We start from the raw sequence: 6676 nt of genomic DNA, 5'->3' as shown, positions 1-6676 counted from the left end.
TTGCATGTATGTTCAATGTATGTTCAATGTTTGTTGTTGCTACTGGATGCTTGAATTTCCTCCAGGATAAATAAGTATCCTATCTATCTATCTATTCTATCTATCTATCTATCTATCTATCTATCTATCTATCTATCTACAACTTTTTAATGCAAACATATAGAAGTGAGCAAAAACACAGCAGCACAAAAAGGTTGAACATCGTTCTCAGACTAGCTGCTCTGTTGTTCAAAGCTGTGTCTCCACCGAAGAAGCAGCAGCGCCCTCTGCACAGAGAGGGCAAAAAAGCTTACAGCACCTGGTATTCCCAGGCGGTGTCCCATCCAAGGCCCGACCCTGCTTAGCTGTCCGAGATCAGACGAGATCGGCGTGTTCAGAGTGGTATGGCCGTAAGCAAGGGCAGTGCAGACAACACACTATTTATACACCTTCACCGGCTCCGTCCTCATCCTTTCCTTTCCTTTCCTTTCCTTTCTCTATATCTGTGAGTGGGCAAACATTAGCGCACTTGAACACCTTTTGAGGGAATGCCAGTGTTTTCATAGAGTGGCTGCATTCCAGCGTTTCAATCTTTCCAGGTAATCACTGAGATATACCAGTGCAGCACAGCTGAAGACAGACGCTTGTCATAAACATCAGTCCGACTGGTCAGTAGAGAAGTAGCGGGAGCGTCTTTGCTTGTTTCGCTCCGTGTCAACGGCGTATGAATAGTGCATTTGTCTCCTGCCCCTTGGCTTGCGGCCACAAAGCTGCCCTGAACGCTGCCCGATCTCGTCCGAATCTCGAAGCCAAGCAGTGTCGGGCCTGGTTAGTACTTGGATGGGTGACCGCCTGTGAATTCCGGGTGTCTGTAAGCTTTTTAATTTCTCTGCAAAAGCAGGGAACGAACTCACTGTTGAAGGATTTCCAAGGCATGTCGTGATATAATGCATATAACACTTTTAATGCAAACATATAGAAGTGAGCAAAACACAAGCAGCACAAAAAGGTAGAACATCGTTCTCAGACTAGCTGCTGCTGTTGTTCAAAGCTGTGTCTCCACCGATAAGCAGCAGCGCCTCTGCACAGAGAGGAGCAAAAAACTTGACAGCACCTGGGTATTCCATGCGGTCTCCCATCCAAGTACTAACCAGGCCTGACCCTGCTAGGGAATTCCAGGTGCTGTAAGCTTTTTTATTCTCTGCAAAAGCAGGGAACGCACTTCAACTGTTGAAGGATTTTCCAAGGCATGTCAGAATATAATGAGAGGGTATTCAAGGACGGTGACAGAGACGAGCTGAAGCTCGTACAGGGAGAAGTCAAGGTCCAGCTGAGAGAGGCAAATGAGGAGTACAGAAGGAAGGTGGAACAGAAGCTGCAGCGGAACAACATGAGGGAGGTCTGGGATGGCATGAAAACCATTACAGGCTGCAAGAAGAAGGGCAGCAGCACAGAAGAGGGGGATGCTGGGAGAGCTAACCAGCTAAACCTGTTTTTTAACAGGTTTGAAACCCCAGCTCCCACAGCCAGTGACTGCCCACTTCACACCCCTCACACCCCCGTCACCCCCATCACGTCCATTATCACCTCAGACTACAGGGCACCGCAACCCGCCACACCCACGGACAGTTCAACCCTCCCCCCACCCCTACCATAGACAGTTCAACCCCCCCTCCCCACCACCACGGACATTTCAATCCCCCTCCCCTTCACCATCACCAAGGAGCAGGTGAGCAAAGAGCTGAGGAGACTGTGCCCAAGGAAAGCAGCGGACCCGGACAAAGCGTGTCCAAGGATGCTCAAGGCCTGCTCTGCTGAACTGGGGAGCCGCTTCAGCAACTGTTCAACCATAGCCTGAGGCTGGGGAGGGTCTCTGTGCTCTGGAAGACTTCATGTCTCATCCCACATGCAGAAATACTCAGATGACACTGCAATAGTGGGCTGTATCAAGGATGGACAGGAGGGGGAGTACAGGAGCCTGATTGAGGGCTTTGTGGAGTGGTGCAGGTCCAACCGCCTACAGCTGAACACCTCCAAGACGAAGGAGATGGTTGTGGACTTCAGAAGGAAGAAACCGCAGCTCCAAGCTGTGTCCATCGAGGGGGTCGATGTGGAGGTGGTCAGGACCTACAAATACCTGGGGCTGCAGCTGGATGACAGGTTGGAGTGGACAGCAAACATGGACGCTGTACACAGGAAAGGACAGAGCCATCTGTACTTCCTGAGAAGGCTGGGATCCTTCAACATATGCAAAAAACTGCTGCAGATGTTTTACCAGTCCGTGGTGGCCAGCGTCCTCTTCTACGCTGTGGTTTGCTGGGGAGGAAGCAGCAAGAAGAGGGACTCTGCCCGACTGGACAGACTGGTGAGGAGAGCTGGCTCAGTGGTGGGCACAAAGCTGGACTTTCTGGTGACTGTGGCAGAGAGAAGGACCCTGGACAAACTGCTGTCCATACTGGACAACACCCACCACCCTCTGCACAACACCTTCAGCAGGCAGAGGAGCGTGTTCAGTGGCAGACTGCTGTCTCAATCCTGCTCCACCAACAGACACAATAACTCTTTCGTCCCCCTGGCCATCAGGCTGTACAACAGCTCGCAGTGATGTCAGGAAGCACAATAGACAATGGCCAAATGCACTCAAAAGCACTCATCTTTTATGGCCCAATTTAATTTAATTGTACACCATCCCCTGTCCCCTTAATACTCTTTACCTCTATGTCACTTTATATTTTTAACATCACTTTATATTTTTCATTTAGCTCATAGAGGCATTAAATGTATAAAACACTTATACTTCTACAGTCACTTTATGTAAATAGTTACAGTTGTACAAAACATTTTTATTCTTCATTTTTACTACAGTTGTACAAAACATTTTTATTCCACATTTTTATTTCTACTGTTTCTTTGATGTTGCATGTATGTTCAATGTATGTTCAATGTTTGTTGTTGCTACTGGATGCTTGAATTTCCTCCAGGATAAATAAAGTATCTATCTATCTATCTATCTATCTATCTATCTATCTATCTATCTATCTATCTATCTATCTATCTACACTTTTAATGCAAACATATAGAAGTGAGCAAAACACAAGCAGCACAAAAAGGTTGAACATCGTTCTCAGACTAGCTGCTCTGTTGTTCAAAGCTGTGTCTCCACCGAAGAAGCAGCAGCGCCCTCTGCACAGAGAGGGCAAAAAAGCTTACAGCACCTGGTATTCCCAGGCGGTCTCCCATCCAAGTACTAACCAGGCCCGACCCTGCTTAGCTTCCGAGATCAGACGAGATCGGGCGTGTTCAGAGTGGTATGGCCGTAAGCAAGGGCAGAGCAGACAAACACACTATTTATACACCTTCACCGGCTCCGTCCTCATCCTTTCCTTTCCTTTCCTTTCTTCTATATCTGTGAGGGGGCAAACATTAGCGCACTTGAACACCTTTTGGGGAATGCCAGTGTTTTCAGAGAGTGGCTGCATTCCAGCGTTTCAATCTTTCCAGGTAATCACTGAGATATACCAGTGCAGCACAGCTGAAGACAGAGCGCTGTCATAAACATCAGTCCGACTGGGTCAGTAGAGAATAGCGGAGCGTCTTTGCTTGTTTCGCTCCGTGTCAACGCGTATGAATAGTGCATTTGTCTCCTGCACCTTGGCTTGCGGCCACACCGCCCTGAACGCGCCCGATCTCGTCCGATCTCGGAAGCCAAGCAGGGTCGGGCCTGGTTAGTACTTGGATGGGTGACCGCCTGGGAATTCCGGGTGCTGTAAGCTTTTTAATTTCTCTGCAAAAGCAGGGAACGAACTCAACTGTTGAAGGATTTTCCAAGGCATGTCGTGATATAATGCATATACACTTTTAATGCAAACATATAGAAGTGAGCAAAACACAAGCAGCACAAAAAGGTTGAACATCGTTCTCAGACTAGCTGCTCTGTTGTTCAAAGCTGTGTCTCCACCGAAGAAGCAGCAGCGCCCTCTGCACAGAGAGGGCAAAAAAGCTTACAGCACCTGGTATTCCCAGGCGGTCTCCCATCCAAGTACTAACCAGGCCCGACCCTGCTTAGCTTCCGAGATCAGACGAGATCGGGCGTGTTCAGAGTGGTATGGCCGTAAGCAAGGGCAGAGCAGACAAACACACTATTTATACACCTTCACCGGCTCCGTCCTCATCCTTTCCTTTCCTTTCCTTTCCTTTCTCTATATCTGTGAGGGGGCAAACATTAGCGCACTTGAACACCTTTTGGGGAATGCCAGTGTTTTCAGAGAGTGGCTGCATTCCAGCGTTTCAATCTTTCCAGGTAATCACTGAGATATACCAGTGCAGCACAGCTGAAGACAGAGCGCTGTCATAAACATCAGTCCGACTGGGTCAGTAGAGAATAGCGGAGCGTCTTTGCTTGTTTCGCTCCGTGTCAACGCGTATGAATAGTGCATTTGTCTCCTGCACCTTGGCTTGCGGCCACACCGCCCTGAACGCGCCCGATCTCGTCCGATCTCGGAAGCCAAGCAGGGTCGGGCCTGGTTAGTACTTGGATGGGTGACCGCCTGGGAATTCCGGGTGCTGTAAGCTTTTTAATTTCTCTGCAAAAGCAGGGAACGAACTCAACTGTTGAAGGATTTTCCAAGGCATGTCGTGATATAATGCATATACACTTTTAATGCAAACATATAGAAGTGAGCAAAACACAAGCAGCACAAAAAGGTTGAACATCGTTCTCAGACTAGCTGCTCTGTTGTTCAAAGCTGTGTCTCCACCGAAGAAGCAGCAGCGCCCTCTGCACAGAGAGGGCAAAAAAGCTTACAGCACCTGGTATTCCCAGGCGGTCTCCCATCCAAGTACTAACCAGGCCCGACCCTGCTTAGCTTCCGAGATCAGACGAGATCGGGCGTGTTCAGAGTGGTATGGCCGTAAGCAAGGGCAGAGCAGACAAACACACTATTTATACACCTTCACCGGCTCCGTCCTCATCCTTTCCTTTCCTTTCCTTTCCTTTCTCTATATCTGTGAGGGGGCAAACATTAGCGCACTTGAACACCTTTTGGGGAATGCCAGTGTTTTCAGAGAGTGGCTGCATTCCAGCGTTTCAATCTTTCCAGGTAATCACTGAGATATACCAGTGCAGCACAGCTGAAGACAGAGCGCTGTCATAAACATCAGTCCGACTGGGTCAGTAGAGAATAGCGGAGCGTCTTTGCTTGTTTCGCTCCGTGTCAACGCGTATGAATAGTGCATTTGTCTCCTGCACCTTGGCTTGCGGCCACACCGCCCTGAACGCGCCCGATCTCGTCCGATCTCGGAAGCCAAGCAGTGTCGGGCCTGGTTAGTACTTGGATGGGTGACCGCCTGGGAATTCCGGGTGCTGTAAGCTTTTTAATTTCTCTGCAAAAGCAGGGAACGAACTCAACTGTTGAAGGATTTTCCAAGGCATGTCGTGATATAATGCATATACACTTTTAATGCAAACATATAGAAGTGAGCAAAACACAAGCAGCACAAAAAGGTTGAACATCGTTCTCAGACTAGCTGCTCTGTTGTTCAAAGCTGTGTCTCCACCGAAGAAGCAGCAGCGCCCTCTGCACAGAGAGGGCAAAAAAGCTTACAGCACCTGGTATTCCCAGGCGGTCTCCCATCCAAGTACTAACCAGGCCTGACCCTGCTTAGGGAATTCCAGGTGCTGTAAGCTTTTTTATTTCTCTGCAAAAGCAGGGAACGCACTCAACTGTTGAAGGATTTTCCAAGGCATGTCATGATATAATGAGAGGGTATTCAAGGACGGTGACAGAGACGAGCTGAAGCTCGTACAGGGAGAAGTCAAGGTCCAGCTGAGAGAGGCAAAGGAGGAGTACAGAAGGAAGGTGGAACAGAAGCTGCAGCGGAACAACATGAGGGAGGTCTGGGATGGCATGAAAACCATTACAGGCTGCAAGAAGAAGGGCAGCAGCACAGAAGAGGGGGATGCTGGGAGAGCTAACCAGCTAAACCTGTTTTTTAACAGGTTTGAAACCCCAGCTCCCACAGCCAGTGACTGCCCACTTCACACCCCTCACACCCCCGTCACCCCCATCACGTCCATTATCACCTCAGACTACAGGGCACCGCAACCCGCCACACCCACGGACAGTTCAACCCTCCCCCCCACCCCTACCATAGACAGTTCAACCCCCCCTCCCCACCACCACGGACATTTCAATCCCCCTCCCCTTCACCATCACCAAGGAGCAGGTGAGCAAAGAGCTGAGGAGACTGTGCCCAAGGAAAGCAGCGGACCCGGACAAAGCGTGTCCAAGGATGCTCAAGGCCTGCTCTGCTGAACTGGGGAGCCGCTTCAGCAACTGTTCAACCATAGCCTGAGGCTGGGGAGGGTCTCTGTGCTCTGGAAGACTTCATGTCTCATCCCACATGCAGAAATACTCAGATGACACTGCAATAGTGGGCTGTATCAAGGATGGACAGGAGGGGGAGTACAGGAGCCTGATTGAGGGCTTTGTGGAGTGGTGCAGGTCCAACCGCCTACAGCTGAACACCTCCAAGACGAAGGAGATGGTTGTGGACTTCAGAAGGAAGAAACCGCAGCTCCAAGCTGTGTCCATCGAGGGGGTCGATGTGGAGGTGGTCAGGACCTACAAATACCTGGGGCTGCAGCTGGATGACAGGTTGGAGTGGACAGCAAACATGGACGCTGTACACAGGAAAG

The 6676-nt window shown here is 49.7% G+C and overlaps 6 non-coding genes across 6 annotated transcripts; 3 read left to right on the top strand and 3 right to left on the bottom strand.

The window, feature by feature from the left end:
- Positions 1-3182: 3182 nt before the first annotated feature.
- Positions 3183-3301, bottom strand: LOC119016099. Its single transcript, XR_005073806.1, has one exon. It is a non-coding gene; the product is annotated as a 5S ribosomal RNA (ribosomal RNA).
- A 332-nt stretch (positions 3302-3633) lies between these two features.
- Positions 3634-3752, top strand: LOC119016037. Its single transcript, XR_005073747.1, has one exon. It is a non-coding gene; the product is annotated as a 5S ribosomal RNA (ribosomal RNA).
- A 225-nt stretch (positions 3753-3977) lies between these two features.
- LOC119016098 lies at positions 3978-4096 on the bottom strand. The gene has a single exon (XR_005073805.1). It is a non-coding gene; the product is annotated as a 5S ribosomal RNA (ribosomal RNA).
- Positions 4097-4432: 336 nt separating this feature from the next.
- Positions 4433-4551, top strand: LOC119016036. Its single transcript, XR_005073746.1, has one exon. It is a non-coding gene; the product is annotated as a 5S ribosomal RNA (ribosomal RNA).
- Positions 4552-4776: 225 nt separating this feature from the next.
- On the bottom strand, positions 4777-4895 carry LOC119016097. The gene has a single exon (XR_005073804.1). It is a non-coding gene; the product is annotated as a 5S ribosomal RNA (ribosomal RNA).
- A 336-nt stretch (positions 4896-5231) lies between these two features.
- On the top strand, positions 5232-5350 carry LOC119016055. The gene has a single exon (XR_005073765.1). It is a non-coding gene; the product is annotated as a 5S ribosomal RNA (ribosomal RNA).
- The last annotated feature ends 1326 nt before the right edge of the window (positions 5351-6676 follow it).

The sequence above is a fragment of the Acanthopagrus latus genome, unplaced genomic scaffold (assembly GCF_904848185.1).
Source record: "Acanthopagrus latus isolate v.2019 unplaced genomic scaffold, fAcaLat1.1, whole genome shotgun sequence".
Classification (NCBI taxonomy): domain Eukaryota; kingdom Metazoa; phylum Chordata; class Actinopteri; order Spariformes; family Sparidae; genus Acanthopagrus; species Acanthopagrus latus.
This window is presented reverse-complemented; position numbering and strand designations above follow the sequence as displayed.